Genomic DNA, 21,002 nt, shown 5'->3' with positions numbered 1-21,002 from the left:
CAGTTCCCTGCTCCGTATCACTTTGTGCCACTATGTCGTCACTAGTGTGTTGTGCTGCCACATTCAGATCTAAAGTTGATGCTCCTGTGTCCTCAGTTTGTATTGAACTCTGCTGTATTTCAGGTACAGTTTCTGTTCCCTCTGTGTTGTTGACAGCAGATCCTGTCATCTCCTGTCTTTGCATATTGTTTGTGTCAATTTCAGCATCATCCCTAGTGACATGTTGATCTCCGCTGTCTGTGTTTACTTTTCTTAGTCTGAGGTAGTGTACCCTAATGCAGGTTCCTCCATGTCTGACAAACACCACTGCACCGTCTTTGCCAATGACAACTCCTGGTCCTTTCCACTCTTGACAGTCAACTCTTTTGTAGTACACTTTGTCACCTCTTTCATATGTCTCATCTGTCTGACGCAGTTGTTTACGTAGTGCTCTCCGTATTCTTTCCGAGCATTCTGCTTCTGTGAACGCCTTTCTTGATGCATGTAATGCAGAGATGTGTTTTGCCACCCACTCACTTTTCGTTGTGCCCTCTAAAGCTGGGGGCTTGTCGGTTAACACGGAGGGCAGGTTGGGATTCTGTCCAAACACCAACTGATGAGGACTATAGCCATGGACATTTTGCATGGTGTTCTTTGCCATAAGTGCCCAGTCCAATGCAGTGTCCCAGTCACAGCCGTTACTTGACTTCACTTTCATTATGATCTCTGTAAGTGTTTGGTTGTGTCGCTCTATAAGTCCATTGCTCCACGGGCTGTATGCTGCTGTCGTCTTTATTTCTATATTGAAATTTTCTGCCATGTCTCTAACCTCATCATTATTAAATTCTCCCCCATTGTCGCTAAACAGTTTCTGAGGTGGACCATGGACACTTATCCAGACATGGACAAAGTGTTTCACTATTTCAGAGGACTTCTTAGTGGTCAGAATGCTGCCTGCACTAAACCTTGTGAACTGGTCAATAATATGGAGATACCACATACCTGGTTTAAGTTCATGTAGATCTACTACAACAGTTTCATTGTACTGAGATGCCAGTGGTAGGCCAACAGCAGGCTTTGGTTTGGTCTTACTGTATTTTTGACACGTTTCACATTCACTCACAATTTTCTCCAGAATGAAACTACATTCTGTATCTTTATTTCCAGAGTTAGTAAGAAGTCTTTGCAGTCTGTCAACAGAAGCATGACCAAATTGTCTGTGAAGCTTCATCAGGATTTTGTGTTTTTCTGCTGAGCTCATTTTGTCTGAAATTGTCAGTATTTCCTCGTCACACTGACTTTGTGCATCCGCATTCTTTTGTTCCGTAAGAGTGACATCTTCATCAGCTACCAAGACACAGTCATCACTTTGAATGTTTTTCTTTTCATTGTCCATAATGTTGACACAGTAATGACCAGAGCTTGTAAAGTCTAGTTTTACAGGTTGACTGAACATCACCGCACTGTCATTTTCCATATCTAGCACTGTCCCTGCTCTTTTCATGGATGCCTTGCTCAAGAGTAATGGAATGTTCGCTGGCACGACTTCAGTTTCAATATGACACCTAGTTTTTCCAATCTTTGCAGGAATTTTTAACTTTCTGTTGGAATAGACCACTTTTCCATCACCAAACTTAAAGGGTCTGTGACTGTGTGTTTCTGTTTTCCTCAGGTCTTTTATCTCATTTTGGCTTAGTTCAGCGATGTAGCTATTTATCCATTCCTGTCCACACACAGTCCGTGTGCATGCAGTGTCTATTATTGCTGAGCCGAAACACTCTGTCATAAATATTTCTGCTTCAGTGGGTGACTCTTTTGTATACAGAGTAATGTTGCACTCCTCCATATCATTTGTTTCACAATCTTCAGTAAGTTTGACTTGCTCACCTCTGTGTGGACAGTCTTTGGCCCAGTGGAAAGTGCTTTGACAAACAGCACATTTTGATCTGCGTCCATACCTGTCCAGGGGGTTAGTGCCAGGCAGTGGTGTCTTTTGCTGAACATTTTGCGACCATGGCTTGCTCCTTTGTCGCCTTTGTTCTGTTACATATGCTGTTTCCTGATTAATCCCCACTGTAGAAGCAGACTTTCCTCCAAAAATCCTCTTCAGTGCTGACTTCATTGACGCAAAATTCAAATCTGTACATGCTGTCAGTGCCAACTGTCGATCTTTCACTTCTAAGCACGCAGTGTCCAGCAGTTTGAATGCCAATACTGCATCGGGAAGCTCCATCTTATATTTACGCATCCGCGAGTACCGCTGTTCAAAATCAATGATATAGTCTGTCATGGAAACACTGCTATCTTTGATAATCCGGTCAAAGCTCGAGTACGCCTCGTAAACTTGGTCCTTTTCTTCTTTGAGAAACAAGTCATCGAGTTTCGTAAGTAAAGTGTTCATGCCAGTGTCCTCATTCAGATCGTCTACCGGTATTTCCATCGCCGTTTCTCTCGCTCTTCCCGACAGCGCCAAAGCCACAGCGAGCGCCTGTTTTTTCTTTTCGAGTTCTGTAACTCTGGTCCAAATCGCGACTTCATTCTTCCAACTTTCATATGATTTTCCTTCATCAAAGGTTGGCGGTACTCTATAGTTGCTAACCATCCTCTGCTACCAATGTTAGACAAAAAATAAACTTCAGTATTTATAACGTTTTGTCTTTATTTATCCTCCGATAACATCCGCTCCAACACGAGCTCAAAAACAACAACCGGCTTTTCCGCCCGGGCTTCATAATAAAAGTCCCATTTTAGCTTCGGTAAAAGGTTATGTGAAATAATAAACAATATTTAGCATGTAGCTATAATATACATAAACACATTTTAATGTCTTAAACTTAACACCCCACAGGTGTGCTGCCAATGACAGGCTGACTCCTCCACTGCCTAAAAAAGTCACAGTGAGGGCACAGCTGGTCAATGGCAATGAAGGTCCCTCTTCTGCGTGGGTGGACATTACAAGCCCTGGTACAAATAGGACAATTCTTGAACAGGCTAAGGAGGCATTTTCAAATACAATATACTTTGTATCCTTATGGAATGGCATTGATGTGGCACTGAAAGAAAACAAAGAAACAACATTGTGTCATTGAAATGAAAACAGGATAACTAATTAACAGTTTGTGTGAAAACATTGTTGAATTGTCAGATAAGTGTGACAGATAACTGTACTTACGAAACCTGTGAAGATTCTGTCTCAGTTGTAACAGACTGTGCAGGATCATATGTAGAATCTTGTGGATCAGTGACAGCAAAGGAAACATCCCCCATTTCCTGATCCTCCTCCAATTCAACACGGGGTCTTTTGGCTGGCCTTGAATCCTTCACTGGTGTCGATGTAAATGGCAGCATTGTGGGCCATGGCATTGTTGTAGTTGTGGTGCCTACCGCCACACTTTGAGATGGCACTGTCACCTGTACGCCTAAAAAAAAAATAGTAGTATGGCAAATAAAGTTAATCCATATAAGATTTTAATAACTGGGCACAAATAAATTGTTCTTTGTTCATCATCGCAAACAGATTTTGATGATTAAGAATAGACCTTATTAATAATAATACACAATGTGTCTGTCCTTACAGAAGCACACTGGCTCTTAATAATAAAAAACATTACCTTTGCTTCGAAGGTGGGGCCTCAATGTTGTCAAAGACAGCTGTGTTCCCTTAGATGAAACAACAGGATCATCTGTTTGACAGCCTACATCTTTTGTGCACAGGGGCTGTGATGTACTCTGAAATTCAAGCATGCCAACAGTCATACCTCAGTTTTCAAACAAAAAAAAAATGTGTAAAGATATTGTATAGGCTAATGCAAATCGACATGATCGCGCTGACAATCATTTCAGCGAGTGAGCTATCTTTGAGCAGCCGTAGTAACCGTGTTAGTGCCTGATTTATGTGCTGTTGATGAAATATAGACTACATTAAAAATCTACCCGAACAAATGAATTGACATATGTATCTAGAGTTGGAATCAGGCAGAAATTAATATAAACTTCCGCGTACATATCGTCATACTAAGTAACGTAGTTATCTATGTCATTTAGTTTGACAGTTAAAGAAAGCAACGGTTAAATTTACACCAGACGCATCTTGCGTTTGATCTTGACAACGCAGGTTAACTTCTCAGTAAAATTGTTTGCTTACGATACACCTTTACATTTAAATCGAAATCAACAGTAAAAAAGTAAATAAAATCAATACTTATGGATTGTAGGGTTTGTAATTGCCATATTATTGGAATTGCCCCCTTTTTAGTACCAAACGCTGGGCGAATCCTGCGTGATATTGTCCCAGGTTCGAAAAACTGTCCGCGGTAAAATGGTCAGAACAAATTAACAATTTTTGATTAAACTGCTCCGGTATCGGGTTGTATATAAACATCAACCATGCCTGTTGACACTTCTTTTCTGTGGGAAGGGTATGGAAAGTGCTCACATGCCCCGCACAGCCTGGAACATAACATTTGTTTCTATGCTCTGTCATTTTCGTCCTCGCTTGTTACTTTGTAATACCTCGGAACTACAGATGATTACGCTGTGAACGTCCAGCTGGCCTCGAAGATGGGCAAGTATATGCAAATGTTGGGGGCGTATACATCTCGACAGTTACGTCACTGCCGGTGTTCTGTTGAGATCGGCCTGTTTTTCAGTGGATTTTTGAATGCATGATATTTACTTGAGACTGAGGAAACATTACTGTTTGAGGCTCACGATATGTCATTACCATATACAGAGCTCTAATTATTCGGCTATGACGAGGTAAATACAGTTTAACATTCTTGGTCACCTTTAATGTGGCATTTTCAGTTGTTGCTTTTTGAACTATTTGTGTGAAACCAAAATGGTGCATGACATCATTAATAGTTGATTGATTGAAAAGGTTTTCATTAAAATCACCTAGAATCATTTTGCCACCTGGTAGCGTGCTCATTTTTGTAATTAGGTTATTCAACTTCTGTCTAAATAAAGGCATGCTATATGATGGTGGTCTATATACAACTGCCACTGTTGTTTTTAACTGATCTATATTGCAAACTAGACATTCAATGTTTATACATGGTAAATCAAGTGGAGTAACTTTTAGTTTATCATTATGATATACACCAACACCGCCATGATCTTCCTTTTTTAGCTTAACAAAAAAATCCTGACTCATATTATATGAAACACTTCGTGCTTTACCATGGAAATGATATCCAGGAAGTGTAATATTATTTTCAAAATAGTTTTGTTTTAGCCATGTTTCTGTTACACATATCATATCTGCTTCTACATATCTTTTATCTTGACAAATATCTAAAATATGTGGAATAAGCCCTTGAACATTGTGTAACTGTAATGACATGTAAGGAGTGAAAACAACTGCAGGGGAATAATTGAACAATGTTTATTAAAAATAAACACAGAGAGAGTATGAGAGTCAATGCGGAAGTAAACACAGTGGAAGTTGGTGATGAAGGTATTGAGTGTGACGTTGGTGGAGTGGTGAGCAGTGGTGAAATCCAGGCTGAACACGGGAACATCCACACGAAGACGACGACAATACACATCCAACTGAAACTGTAATCCAAACAACATGAGACAACCAACCAACACAGAGCCGAAACACAATGAAAGACTCTGGCAGGGAACAGAAAGTCAGGTGAGTATTTATGGAGGTGATGTAATGATGAACAGCTGGAGCGAGACAATCCACACACAGGTGAAGGGAATCGGTCTAACGAGCACATGGCTGAGGGTGAGTGAACAAACAAACACACACACACATGACACGGAGGAAACAGTGGATTTCCTACCGTGACAGTACCCCCTCCCCTAGGAACGCCCCTTGACGTTCCCAGCCTGCTTTACCTGTAGATTGAATTCCTTTATAAGGCGGTGATCCAGTATGTCCACCTTCAACCTCCTATGATCCAGGAACCCACCTTCTCTCCTCCGGACCGTAACCTTCCCAATCCACCAAATACTGAAATCCGCGTCCCCTCCGTCTAGAGTCCAGGATACGGTTAACCAAATAAGTGGTTTCCCTATTAACGATACGAGGCGGGGGGGAACTGGGGTGGGCGGGTTAAGACGGGATGAAATCACTGGTTTAATTTTGGAAACATGAAAGACGGGATGAACCCTCCTGTACGCCGGTGGAAGGCTCAGACGCACTGTTACCGGATTAATGATTTTGGTAACAGAAAACGGGCCAATAAATTTGGGAGCAAGCTTATTTGAAACGGAACGCATCGGAATATTCTGGGTTGAAAGCCACACTCTTTGACCGACGACGTAACGGGGAGGCTTTGACCGGTGGCGATCGGCCTTGGCCTTGGTGCGCGACCTTGCCTGGAGCAAAGCTCTAAGAGCTCTGGTCCAGGTACGGTGACACCTCTGGACTAGTGCGTGTGCAGAGGGGACCGACACCTCGGATTCCGTACTGACAAAATTAGGTGGTTGGTACCCTAAACTACACTTAAATGGAGACATGCCCGTAGATGACACTGGCAGAGAATTGTGTGCGTACTCCACAATTGAGAGCTGCTGACACCAGGACGAAGGATTCTTGGAAACCAAACATCGTAACACCCTTTTGACATCCTGGTTGGCTCGTTCGGTTTGACCATTGCTCTGGGGATGGAACCCGGATGAAAGACTAACAGTCGCTCCTAGCAGTTTACAAAATTCTCGCCAAAATTTGGACACAAATTGGGGACCCCTGTCAGAGACCACGTCTGTCGGGAGGCCATGTATCCGGAAGACGTGGTCAATGACAGCTACCGCTGTTTCCTTGGCTGATGGTAATTTGGGCAAGGGAATGAAATGAGTCGCCTTCGAGAACCGGTCCACTACGGTTAAAATCACCGTATAACCCTTAGAGGGTGGGAGGGCGGTAATGAAATCTAGCGATATATGGGACCAGGGTCCCGAAGGAACAGACAACGGTAAGAGTAACCCATCAGGAGGTCGATTTGAAATCTTACCAGTGGCACAAACCGAACAAGCCAAGACGAAGTCGTTGACGTCACAAGCCATACCAGGCCAACAAAATCGTTGCTTGACTAGGAACCTAGTTCTACTAACCCCTGGGTGACAAGCAACACTGGAAGAATGACCCCACTGGAGGACGTCAGACCGTAACTTCTCCGGCACAAACAAACGATTCGGTGGGAATCGAGCCGGGGGCGTTACCCCTTCTAAGGCTGTCAAAACCTTCGATTCGACCTCCCATCTGAGCGCGGAGATAATGATGGTCTCCGGTAAAATGGGCTCGGGAGTAGCAGTGCGATCGGAACGCTCAAAAAGACGGTAAGATAATGTAAAATCGAAACGTCAGAAAAAAAAGTGCCCACCGAGCCCTCCTGGAGTTAAGTCTTTTGGCGGTTCTAATGTACTCAAGATTCTTATGGTCCATCCAAACAATGAAAGGTACACCCGACCCCTCAAGCCAGTGACGCCATTCCTCCAGTGCTAGCTTGACAGCCAACAACTCTCGATTGCCAATGTCATAATTAACTTCCGCAGGAGATAAATGGTGAGAAAAATACGCGCAAGGATGAACCTTTTCGTCTGAGGATGCACGCTGGGAAAGCACTGCTCCTGCCCCCCACTTCTGACGCATCGACCTCCACTATGAATTGACGTGAGCGATCAGGGGTGACGAGAATGGGAGCTGAAACAAAGCAGCTTTTCAGTTTGGCAAACGCAGCCTCGGCTGCGTCTGACCACCTGAACGTCAAACTAGGGGAAGTCAAGGCGGTCAGAGGTGCGGCTAGTTGGCTGAAATTGCGAATAAAGCGCCGGTAAAAATTGGCGAACTCCAGAAATCTCTGCAGGGCCTTGCGAGACTCTGGGGATGGCCAATCCACCACAGCCTTAACCTTCTCAGGATCCATGCGCACACCCTCACTCGAAATGATGTGTCCTAAAAAAGAAACAGACTGTGCATGAAAAACGCATTTTTCCGCCTTGACAAAAAGCCCATTCTCTAGCAACCGCAGAAGCACTCATCGTACATGTTGCAAATGTTCCTGGAGAGACGAGGAAAAGATCAGTATGTCATCCAGGTAAACATATATAAACTGATCGATCATGTCTCGCAACACGTCATTAACGAGTGCTTGGAAGACCGCTGGCGAGTTCGTGAGCCCGAAAGGCATCACGCAGTACTCAAAATGGTCACGAGGGGTGTTAAAAGCAGTCTTCCATTCATCCCCCTTCCTAATACAGACCAAATGATATGCTTTACGTAAGTCCAATTTAGTGAAGACGGACGCTCCCTGCAACCTCTCGAAGGCAGAAGACATTAACGGTAAAGGATAGGTATTCTTTACCGTAATGTTGTTCAACCCTCGGTAGTCAATACAAGGTCGTAAGGATCCGTCCTTCTTACCCACAAAAAAGAACCCCGCCCCCGCTGGAGAAGAGAAAGGGCGAATGAACCCCGTTGCCAGAGAATCAGAAATATATTTCTCCATGGCCTCCATCTCAGGAACTGACAGAGAGTATAACTTGCCCTTAGGCGGAAACGTACCTGGCAATAACTCTATCGCACAGTCATTGGGACGATGCGGAGGAAGAGAATCAGCCCGCGACTTACTAAACACCGCCTTCAGGTCGTGGTACTCCGCGGGCACGTTAGACAAATCAACTGCTTCCCCCTAAAACACAGACTCAGAAACAGTTAAACAGGCAGACACAAGACAGGACTTATGACACTCCTCGCTCCAGCTGGTAACAGAACCCAGTTTCCAGTCAACAGTGGGGTTATGGGAATGGAGCCAAGGATGTCCGAGAACAATGGGGGAGAGAGCAGTGTCAGTAATAAAAAAGGAAATTGTCTCTGTGTGATTGCCAGAAGTGATGAGAGTGATGGGTGCGGTGGTGTGCTTGATAGTGGGAAGTTGCTGTCCGTTGAGGGCGAAGGGCGCAATCTGGTGGGTGAGAGGAATAACGGGTATCTGAAGCTTATGTGCAAGTGAGCTGTCGATGAAGTTGCCCTCCGCCCCCGAATCCAGAAGTGCGTGACCAGTGTGAGACTTGGTGGACCACCGTAGCCTCACCGGAAGGAGAGTAGATGTTGTCGAGGTCTTGCTGGCAGAGATCCCGCCCGATAGTAGCCTCCGTCTTACTACCGGGCTTGGTCTTTTACCGGGCATTGCTGACACTGATGACCCGGCTCACCGCAGTACATGCATAATCCAAGGGATCTCCGCCGATTCCTCTCCTCCCGGGGTAACCGAGCTCGACCCACCTGCATGGGATCCGGATCTGAGAGACCGCCGGCGGAGATTTCGCTGGGCAGATGGGAAACCTCGGTACGTGGCTGGGATGTGGCGGATGACTTCCTACAGGCGGCAATGAATAGTCGAGCGTCGACCCGGATCGCCAAATCCACCAGCCCGTTGAGCGTCGTGGGTAGCTCCGCCGTGACGATCTCTCGCTGGATCCGATCCGCCAACCCATGCAGGAAATGATCCAACTGCGCCTCCTCGTTCCACCTGCACTCCGCCACCAGGGTCCGGAACTCGATGGAATAGTCCGAAACCGACCGCTCCCCCTGCCGAAGCTCCGTGAGGAGACGGGCGGCTTCCTTCCCGGCGACGGAGCGATCGAAGACCCTCTTCATCTCCTGGGATAGCAGGGTGAACAAGGAGCAGCAGATGTCCTTGTTCTCCCACACCGCCGTCCCCCAGAGGGCAGCCTTGCCGGTCAGGAGTGAGAGCGTGAACGCGACCTTAGTTTCTTTGAGGAAGAATGACCGGGGCTGTTGGGCAAAGTGAAGAGAGCAATGTGAGAGAAATGTACGGCAGTACTTGGGCTCACCGGAGTATTTTTCTGGGATGGGTAACCGGGGTTCTGGAAAAGAACTACCCCCTGGAGGTGAAGATGATGCGGGCGGCGTGGGTGGCGCAGTGGGTAGCGTGGTGTGTGGAGATCGCTGGGAGAGCTCGGACACTTTCGCCACCATTGCATGGACGGCCTTCCGCATATCGTCAATGTCTTTATCCTGATGATCCATCCTAGCCAACGATCGCTGGAGAAACTCTTCCAACAAGGATATGGGTTGTTCTCCCGCTGCTTCCATGTTGGCCAGATTCTTCTGTAATGACAGGTAAGGAGTGGAAACAACTGCAGGGGAATAATTGAACAATGTTTATTAAAAATAAACACAGAGAGAGTATGAGAGTCAATGCGGAAGTAAACACAGTCCGGTATTGTTGTTGTTGGCAATGGTGGCGAAGACTACGGTGGAAGTTGGTGATGAAGGTATTGAGTGTGACGTTGGTGGAGTGGTGAGCAGTGGTGAAATCCAGGCTGAACACGGGAACATCCACACGAAGATGACGACAATACACATCCAACTGAAACTGTAATCCAAACAACACGAGACAACCAACCAACACAGAGCCGAAACACAATGAAAGAATCTGGCAGGGAACAGAAAGTCAGGTGAGTATTTATGGAGGTGATGTAATGATGAACAGCTGGAGTGAGACAATCAACACACAGGTGAAGGGGATCGCTCTAACGAGCACATGGCTGAGGGTGAGTGAACAAACAAACATTCTAAACGTTCAAGTTCTGCTTCTGGGCAGATTTGGGCCCACGCATCTTCAAGTGTTCCATTTAATTCAAAATCGTCTTGTGCTCTTTGTATTGTATCTGCTTCTTTTTCAAATTTGGCCATGTTTGTGTCCACTATAGTTTTTACTGACTCAAGGCTGTCTTTAAACATTTTTACAAATCCAGTCTCATAAAAATCCTGATAGGATGTGAAATTTGGTGGTTTCAATTGGGTTTCCAAAAAATGCGGTAAAAATAACTCTAATATACTTTGATAGTAATTTTCTGGATTTTTTGTGGGTGAAAAACGAGCATATTGTACAATTGCAAAATCTGTGCGAGTTCTTTTTCTCACAAACCCCATTTCATTTTCCAATCGTACTCTGTCTGAAGGTCTTTCAGATTTTGACAGAACTCTGTACTGTGATGCAAAAGTTGCTAGACACATTTCTGTAAATTCTAGACCTATTCGAGTCGCGACTCACTCGGATCTTTAACCCGGATCTTTAAATTAACTCATGAGTCGCGAGTCTCTAGTGTCATTAACCCGGATCAGTTGAGTCCTACTACAATTCAATGTAAAACCATAAACAGCACCACCACACACACAAACCTCTTTCAACATTATTGATGAGACTTCGCTCGCACTACAGATCCACTCGTAACCGGCTGATCTGCGCGAGAACTGACCCGAGATTCTCACTCAGAGCCGGAAACATTGCAAACTCAAGAGACTTGCGGATCCGTGCGAGCCGCGAATTGACCCGAGATTCTCACTCAGAGCCGGAAACATTGCAAACTCGAGAGACCTGTGGATCCGCGCGAGCCGCGAAATGACCCGAGATTCTCACTCAAAGCCGGAAACAATGTGGACTCTAGAGACATGCGAATCTGCTCTGACTCGAGAGTCTCTCAACTCGTAACCGGCTGATCCATAACCGACTGATCTGTAACCGGCTGATCCGCCGGCTGATCCGTAACCGGCTGATCTGCGCGAACTGTCTCTCCGACTCTGGGGGCTACATAAGCAGGACAGTTATTTTCTATATTTTCTCTATATTATTATGCTATTGTTATTAGGCTTTTTTTTTAAATTGTCGACCATACACACCAAACCTGAAACCTATAAGCATGTTATTTCAGAAGTGAAAGGCTTTTGTTATGGATTTGCTTTTGAGGAGACTTCAGTCACTCTATAGATCCACTAACCGGCTCCGGCTGATCCACGCGAATCAGCCGGTTAGTGGGATCTGTAGAGCGAGTCTCATGTCCAGTGGTTAAATTGGGCCGGAGCTCACCGGAGCGCAGCTCCGCCTCCTCAGGTCCACAACACACCCTGCCGGAGCTCAGCTCCGTCTCCTTCAGCAACAGGGTTAAATTGGGCCGGGCCAAATTTGTAATGACATTCGGGTCGCGGTCGGTCGGGTCGTTTGAAATAAAGATGCCATTTAAACATTTGTAATTTTGGACGGGATTAGTTTTACAGGGGGACCTCTGAGAAAATCATGCTTCTCAGAGGTCCACTGTGATTTTAATCCCGTCCGAATCGGCCATGTCTGTGTTTTTCTTTGCAACCTCTGTAAAAATTCCAGAGCAATTTACTTACTGTTTTTCGCAAAACTCAGAGGTCTTTTGATAAATGTAATCCCGCCCGCATGCAAATATCTGTGTCTACGCGCAATATCTTTTGAAAAAGCGGTTCTTTTGGTGTTTTGGCCAACGCAATCTGTCGTATAGGTCTTGAGTCCCATTCATTCAGATATGGATGTTTTTTTCCATTTGGCAGAATAAAGTAATTTAATCAAGATGAGCTTAATATCAAACACTGTTAAGACTAAACGCTGTAATATCAGTAACGTTATTAGGTATAAACTCAACCTTATTTTGTTTCAATCTGGAATGGTAATGTTAATTAATAAAGATAATAAATTGTTACTAATCATTATTTCTTAATTTATTTTGATTTTTTAAGCAGCCAGTTATATAAAACACGTAGGCTACTTTATATGATTTGTATAAGTTATTTTGATTTGTTAAAATTAAATTAATAAATTACATGTTCTGTAGGCTAATAATTTTACATTTGAAGCAAAATATCAAACATTAGGCTGCAAACACGCATATCCAGAGCACGTGATCTTCTGCAACGCCAAAACGCATGAAACAGACGCTCCTATTTTAGGAATAGCATGAGAATTTTTATCCCGTCCGAATCGGCCAAAATCACAGACGTCTTTTTTGCGGTCCAAGTTGTGGGCGGGTGCCGGTTGTTTATACAGTGACCCGCGCATCACTGGTGCGCAGCCCCGCGTCTCACTCAGATCCTCAAGAATGCGCATTCTCACAGGATGACATTAGACATTGTAGAGATGAGAGCAAGAGAGGTAAGAGTGGTGCACACGTCGAGAAAACTTAATAGAAGTCTAGAAACAAATGATTAAAGTATGTATAGCCATATCACTCATCTCATTACAATATGTTAAAACATAACACTGAACTTATTGTATAGTTCAGTATAAAAAATGTATTTTGATTATACAAACCAATTACAACCTAACTATAGTGAACTGCTGACCAGCTTATCTCTATGGCTAATTTATAAGACATATTGATGCTGATTCAGTATGTCATTTTTCTTGTTAATTTTATCTTTTGGGTTATCTTATGCTTAGAATTAGTCAAGGAGGTTGAGTCTTATACCTTCTTTCAAAGTTTGATCAATTGTGCATAATAACATCTGCAACAAATGCATATAGGGTGTCACCCCCATAGATTAGCATAATTTAAAGTTCAGGTTTTAAAGTTTGGATCAACCTCTGGCACAGCTTTAAAGTGAACTTGTAAGTGAATTGTAAAGTATTTATCTTTGTTTGAATAACTACTCAACCTTACCTTACACATTAATACTGGAAAAAGAGCCCTTTAGTGTAAAACACATTAAGTAATTTTACGGCGTGATTTTGAATGATGACTATTTACCGTAAATAAGGGCTCCCCCTCCCTACAAAAGCCAATTTAACCACTGCTCATGTCCATGGTCTGCGAGTCTGCAATGTTTCCGGCTCTGAGAATCTCGAGTCGCGTGGATCAGCCGGTTACAAGTGGGTCTGTACTGAGTTTCCTTGGCAATTTAGCAATACTGACTCAAATGACTCAAGTGAATCACACAACCCGGATCACTTTAGTGAGTGACTCACAATAACCCGGATCCTTAAAAGGAATCGAGTTTGCCAGGCCTAGTAAATTCCTCTGTTTTTGGACGAGCTTTGTACCTGTCTGTGATGCTTTTCATCCATATGCCATCATTATCATTTTCTGCACATTCAGCTTTTTTATTTATGATATTTAGGGGTAAACTCATTTTAACTGTATTATTACCAGTGGGAATAAAAACCAACTTTCTTGATCCCTCTTTTAGTTTCATGTTAGTCAATCGATAAACACTCTCTTGAGCTGAGACCTCTCGGTTATGTAAAAACACATTTCCAAGTTTTCTTAAAGCCTGTTTTGCATCCATATTACCCTGATTGTATGCTTCTTTCTGAGCATTAGCCAGCAATAATCCCATTTCTCTTTCTTGTTTGGAAATATAGGAAATTATATAAACTATACAAGAGTAAGCATCAACAACAAACTGTATGTCCATGTTTGCATTCCAACATCGTAAAAGATCAGGATTATACTGATTTACCCATATATCACTTGGCCTTCTTTTCAAAAGAACACATGTTTTCTTTGTCATTTTGTTATAAGCTGCTTCAAATAATTCTTGGTTTATACCTATTGTTTCAAACAAAGAATCAACTGAGTCAAATATGGCATCACTATTCAACAAACATTCTTTTACTTGTTTCATAATAGTTTCAGCGACATCTTTTCGTATTGATTACAATTATTTGGCTTTTTGCATTTTCTTGCATGTTTTTCACCATTACTTTGATTTTCACCCTCCTTTTCATCACTATGGCTGCTTCTTGTAATGAAAGTATTTTTGCTTGGAGGACGAGGAAACATGAAACGACATGTAGTACCTTTCTTTTTACATGTTTTTGAATGTCTTTTACTGTGTTGCTGCACACTGCTCACAATTTCATGCATTTCATCTTCTTCAGAAGGCATCTCACAAGTTACATATTGATCAACAAATTCCACAATGTCATCATCATCATCTCTGTCCACTTGAGGAGCATTTTCTACCCAAAATAAACAGTGTGTGTGAGTTTGTAACCCTCATCAAAATTAAAAATCTTTTGCAATGATTCTTTGTTTCTCAGTGTCTCTGGGGTAATTTTAGTTTTGTTGCTTGTGTCATAGCCTTTTCTTAAAGCAATAGATACATTTGAAATAACTTGATATAGCTCAGACAAATATTGTCCATAAAAGATGTAATCTATATTTTGAGCAAAACGTCCATCAGCATTCAGAATTCTAGTATTTAAATATCTAGACAGTGTTATTTTTTCCAGGTCGTCTATCATGAAATGCTCCTGTTCCTTTTGGGAAAAGAACTGGAAAACATTTGGCTTCATTTGTTTCATCCATTAAAACTCTTACTGGATTATTGCCCTCTGCTGGTGCAAGTGACACTATGCCATCAAAATGTTGATCTAAAACCTCTTGTGCAATGTCTACTGGCTGTAAACATGAATCCATAAATAAACCATGCTGCTGTCGATCATGAAGTGTTTCATCATTTAACTCTTCATCTTCATTTTCATTATTAAGTTTATACTCAACAGACAATTCTTGAGAAACGTCTAAATGATGTTCATCACTTGTATCATTGAAGTGTTTATCTGTTTTACTAAGAGGATTAACACTCTGGGGTCGACGGTGGCGCGGGCGCCGCAAACTCTTTATTTTTCAATCACTCCGCAAAGAGACTTAAATTACTCTGCTGATTTTTGACATACAGATATGATTTATACATCATTTCAAACGTTAAAGTGTCTAGTTTTTTTCTGTCCACTCCCAATAAAAACAGAATGTTGTGCTTTTCGCAAAATTAAGAAAATAAACATGATGCACGTTCTGTTCTCTCTCCCTCAGTGAAGTCCTTTCAGAAACGCGTCAGAAAAATAAACTGTAACTTAACGAATACTTGGTGTAGAAACAAAAGATAAATGTCTACATAATGCTTGGAATGTCTCCTTTTAAATGATATAAGTGAAATTGAAAACAGATATTGTCATTCGGTGTAAACTGTATGAGAAGGAGGAGAAGTACCGTATTTCGCCAGTTACCTCATTATCTGTAATGAGATCGGATCGCCACACCCCCGCGCCATTGAAGTGAATGAGCAGAAACATCCATATGCATGACTCGTGCCTCCTGCAGTCAATGGATATGCAATCCACAATCCAGTCTCTCCATTCCTTGTTGTTCCATCCGATTGCACCAAACATGACATAAATCCTTATTTCCTTGCGTATGTGTGTCAGTATCTCCAGACGCGAGTGTTTTCTTTGTTCTTCCGTCAAACAGTTCACGCGATTGGAACACACATACACAAACACGCGAGTCAGGAAACTCGACGTGCTTTTTGGTATTCTTATATAATGCGCGATTCCAAACAGTACAATCCTTATTTAGTTGCGTCTAAGCGCATATCTCCGCACAGCAAGTTTATTAAACACAGGATCACTCGCGTGTGCACACATTCACTGCTTTCATGATCAACACGTGAGGTAATGGCGGCGGTTGTAAACAAACATTGATACGTTTACCACGCGTGTCCCTTGTTGTGTTTCTACTACAATGATTACAAATACACAAATAAGAGTCCAGACAACGATAGGCAGTTGTTCTTTTGAGCTTTTTACTGCACAGAAGTAAACCTCTCGCTGGCCAACCAAACACTAACCCTGGGTTGAAGTGTGTTCATGTTAAGATGGCCAAACAGTATCTTTACCATGATTAAGCTACTATGGTTTTTAAAAGGTAACTTATACTTGTGAAATTAATAGAAAATATTTCAATAGAAATATATATAATGTGTGTGTGTGTGTGTGTGTGTATTTACATTATATTGAAAAGTAAACCTTATCATGGTTTTACTACAGAGAAAGTTATTCCTGTTGAACATCCACACAAGGCTCATTAGTGGCTCATTATTCAACTCTTTTGTCTCTCAGCTGTCAATCACTGATTATTCAGGAGCTTTCCCGCCTCCATGCATACAGCCTTTCCCAAGCAAAAGTGTCTTAGAAATTGTAAATCAATATCTTGCTTTATGTGATTGAGTAGGCCATATGATTTTCACATCATTTTGAAGAAAAAACTCTAGACTACTAGATCCAGTTTGGAAAGTCTTGGGAAAACATGTTTAGAATGAGTTTTGTGGAGTTATATCAGTGACTTAAAAATTTTGCTTTTTCAAAAACCACGCATAAACATTTTTCTCTCAAAAATACAAACATGTACATACATGTTGATTATATGATATTGTAGCCCAGTTTGTGATGAACACAGTGTTATGAGACTTTTGCCATTAATATGTTTTTAAGCAACTGAAAAAAGCACAAATGTCAGTGCATGTCAAAACTTCCCCAGGGCCCTAAAAACCCCTTAGACCCCAGAGGGTTAATACAAGTTTCATTAAAGTTTACATCTGTATAAAATTTGTTATTTTCTTTTAAATATGTCAATGCTGATTTTATCTTATGTGTATTTACAAATTGATATTCATAGTGCCCTTTATAAGTTAATTTCCTTTTTAGCTTTACTCGTATCATCAAATCATCATTTTCTGATCTTGGTAAAACATTCACCACATCTGTAACATTAGATGGGATACAAGTGACCGGGCCATGAATGCCATTTTGACCTCCTCGAGGTAGAGCTAAAATCTTTTGAAATGGAATATGCTTAGCTATTAGATGTTGCTCAAGGGAGTTTAAACAGCTCAATTTATCAGGAATAGGGTCCAGAGCGAGATTGTTTGCTACACTTTCAGCAGGCATTTTACCTGCACAAATTTTTCTATCACATGTATAACAAATGCACAAAGATTCAGCAGGGCTGCTTCTATACATGTAGTCTTCATTACAATTTTCATTACATTTATGAGCATAATTGAATGTTACACATTTTTCAGCAATGTAACCAATATCTAATAATTTCTGAAAATATTTTTTTCAAATTCCAAGGTTTGACCTGCATTTTAAAACAGGAGCGATGACAAATTCCACAGATATATTCAGGACCTGTAGATATTTTTTCTTTAAACTGTTCGATCACACAATCAATGTCCTTTCTTTTTCTCTGTGCCTGATGCAGGGACGGACTGGGGCTAAAAAACAGCCCTGGACTTTTTCCCAAATAGGCCTAGCTATTTTCATTATTTCACAGCCTTATTATACATCAGAGTTTAATATGATATGGACAAAATATTAAATATTCTTGTCTAATAGTCTGACAGTATTGTGGCATAGTATAAGGACATCCTTGTGTCTGTTGCGCACGGCTAGGGGCAAATGGCCGGATGATGGGCCATTTGCCCCTAGCCGTGCGCAACAGACACAAGGATGTCCTTATACTATGCCACAATACTGTCAGACTATTAGACAAGAATATTTAATATTTTGTCCATGTCATATTAAACTCTGATGTATAATAAGGCTGTGAAATAATGAAAATAGCTAGGCCTATTAATTTTGTCTGTACAGCTTTTACAAACAACCACCAGGTCTTTGCCAATTCCACAATACTAAACACAAATATGAAAGACAAGGAAAAACTGCACTCTGATGGAAGACAGACAGAAAGTGCAAGCTAGGATTTTTTGGTTAAACTACTATTTGGTAAATTATTTAGCCCCCTTTCTTATTAGCACGTTTAGAGTGGTTGCAATGCATGCCTGATATTTACCCGTTTAATTCAATACCTTAGTCTTCATTCTAGCAGAAAATGTGACCTCACAACACGGACGGTTGTCAATATTTTTTTCTATTTAGTGGTAGCGGAGTTTATGTTTATTAGTGGTAGCGGAGCTTATGCGTGTGTATATGCGATACCGGAAGTTATTTAAGGGAGTTTGGTTCGGACGCTCGCTGGCTCTGGCTCTCTCTCTCTTGTGAGCCGAGTCGCGCTCTCGTTCAGGTGTAGGTTCAGGTTCACTCGCGTGTCTCCTCTGTTGTTGTTGGAGTGTGCAGTGGGTTGCACTGCCGTGAGTATGTTGGTATGTTTTTTTTTACTCTCTTGTATTGAAACCGCGTAATATTGCTTTGAAGTGAGTGTATGGTATAATATTAACGCGTGAGTCAATGTTGATGCTTCCTCGGTGTATGTGTAATACGAGAGTATTTTTGCCTTTACGAGAGCGTTGTTTGTTGTACCAGAGAGAGCGAGTATGCTGCTAAGTTTAGAGAGATTTTGTTACGGGCAGGCAATTGTTTTCTTTTCTTTGTTTTTAGTGGAGCGCTCCAAGAAAAGAGGTGTTTTGTTTGGGTATGTTGGGGATTTATTGATGTGAGTTTTTCCAGGCCTAGTAGTCCAACGGTTGACCTAATATACTAAAGACCATTTTATTGTGCATATACTAGAGTCTAAATTGATGTGCTCTGTTTAAAGTGTTCAGATCTGGTGTTATCTTGAGGCTTTTGAAAAGCACACATGTTAAAGACTATTCTATTGTGCATATACTAGAGTCTAAATTGATGTGCTCTGTTTAAAGTGTTCAGATCTGGTGTTATCTTGAGGCTTTTGAAAAGCACACATGTTAAAGACTATTCTATTGTGCCTATACCAGAGTCTAAATAGATGTGCTCATATTAAAGTGATCAGATCTGGTGTTATCTTGAGGCTTTTGAAAAGCACACATGTTAAAGACTATTCTATTGTGCCTATACCAGAGTCTAAATTGATGTGCTCAGATAAGTGTTCAGATCTGGTGTTATCCTGAGGCCTTTGAAAAGCACACATGTTAAAGACTATTCTAACGTGCAATGTGCATATACTAAAGACTGTTTCTAATACAGTGTATTTATGTTAAAGACTCTTTTATTGTGTGTATGCTAGTCCATTCTATATGCTTGTATCATAAGCGTTCAGATCTATATCTATTTGGAGGCCTATAGAGTACACATGTGTTTTCTAGGATCATCTGCACATGAGGTTATAAGGGTCTATTGTCATGTGGATATTATTATTAATGATGGATTATTTAGAAGTTGTCAACCGTTGATAGCTGTTTCGGTAATAGAAGGTAAATGTGTCTGGGCCTGGAAATGTTTTTTTTTCTTTTTTTTTCTTTTTGTGTGATGTCGTTCTCTATGTAGTTACATAATGTTGTGCTCATACCTAAATGCAAACTGTATGAAGCTATAAAATACAACAGTATAAGCTACTTTTTGCTATGTTTTTTTTTCAACTGGATTTCTTACTATATAAGTTGCTGGAAAATTATAAAGTAATTTGATTACTGTGGTGGTTTTTACCCCTGGCGCCCGAACCCATTAATTGTAAAGCCAAATACCGCTACAACCTCTCATATACAATAAAGTCAATGAAAGAAATGAAAACCAATGCAATACGATGAATGTCCACCCACAGACTGTTTTTAAACGGGGTTGGATAAATATTTTTTGCTTTGATGTGTGTGATTTTGGTAAGATGACAGTTGTAGGTTACAGTTTGACAAGAGTTTACAGTTTGACAAAAGCAAAATGTTGTGTTTTATTGCGACTGTATACAAATATAAGCAAACACTTTGCCGTTTGAATAATGTCCCATATGAACAAAATGACAGAGTATGTATTGTTTTTATGTTTCCACTGTTCAATCGCGCCTGCGCCTCTCTCTCACACACACACGCGCGCGTGCACACACACTCACATCACGTCTTTCTCTAACACTAGTTGCGCATTACGTTAATTTTCACGCAAGTTTTATTTATTTTAATATCGTGTATATTATAATGTAATGTCACGTGTCCTGCTACTACTGGCACTTAGCTCTTGCTGATGTGAAGTTAACTCTGTCTGTCCCTCATCATGAGGCTGTGGATGCTCACGCTCGCAAACATAGACGCTCGCGCATTCCGGGAATCCGTGGACCAATCACGGCTAGTAGGCCAACTCTTATTCCTTGTTTTTTTACACGTAGCAGCATATAAGTGATCGTATTAGTGCCTTTGCTGTTGGCTGTTCATATTGCGTTATTAGACTTTTTTTGCCATCGGCCGGGCGACGGCCCTCCGTTGAACGGCCGTTCTGGACTTTTCCAGAACGCACAGATTGCCAATCCGTCCCTGGCCTGATGTCGTTTTTCAACTTTTCTTGTTTTAATATTATTGACAAAACTACTATCATTTTTATATTTCTGTTTGTTATAATTTATCAGCATATTCTTGTGTAGATCATTTTTTAGGTATTTTGCAATACTATAATTTTTCAAAGACTGTCTGTGTTCTTCATTTGATTCATACTTTTTGATACTATAATTTTTCAAAGACTGTCTGTGTTCTTCATTTG

Source organism: Paramisgurnus dabryanus, chromosome 7 (genome assembly GCF_030506205.2).
Source record: "Paramisgurnus dabryanus chromosome 7, PD_genome_1.1, whole genome shotgun sequence".
In the NCBI taxonomy this organism is placed as follows: Eukaryota; Metazoa; Chordata; class Actinopteri; order Cypriniformes; family Cobitidae; genus Paramisgurnus; species Paramisgurnus dabryanus.
This window is presented reverse-complemented; position numbering follows the sequence as displayed.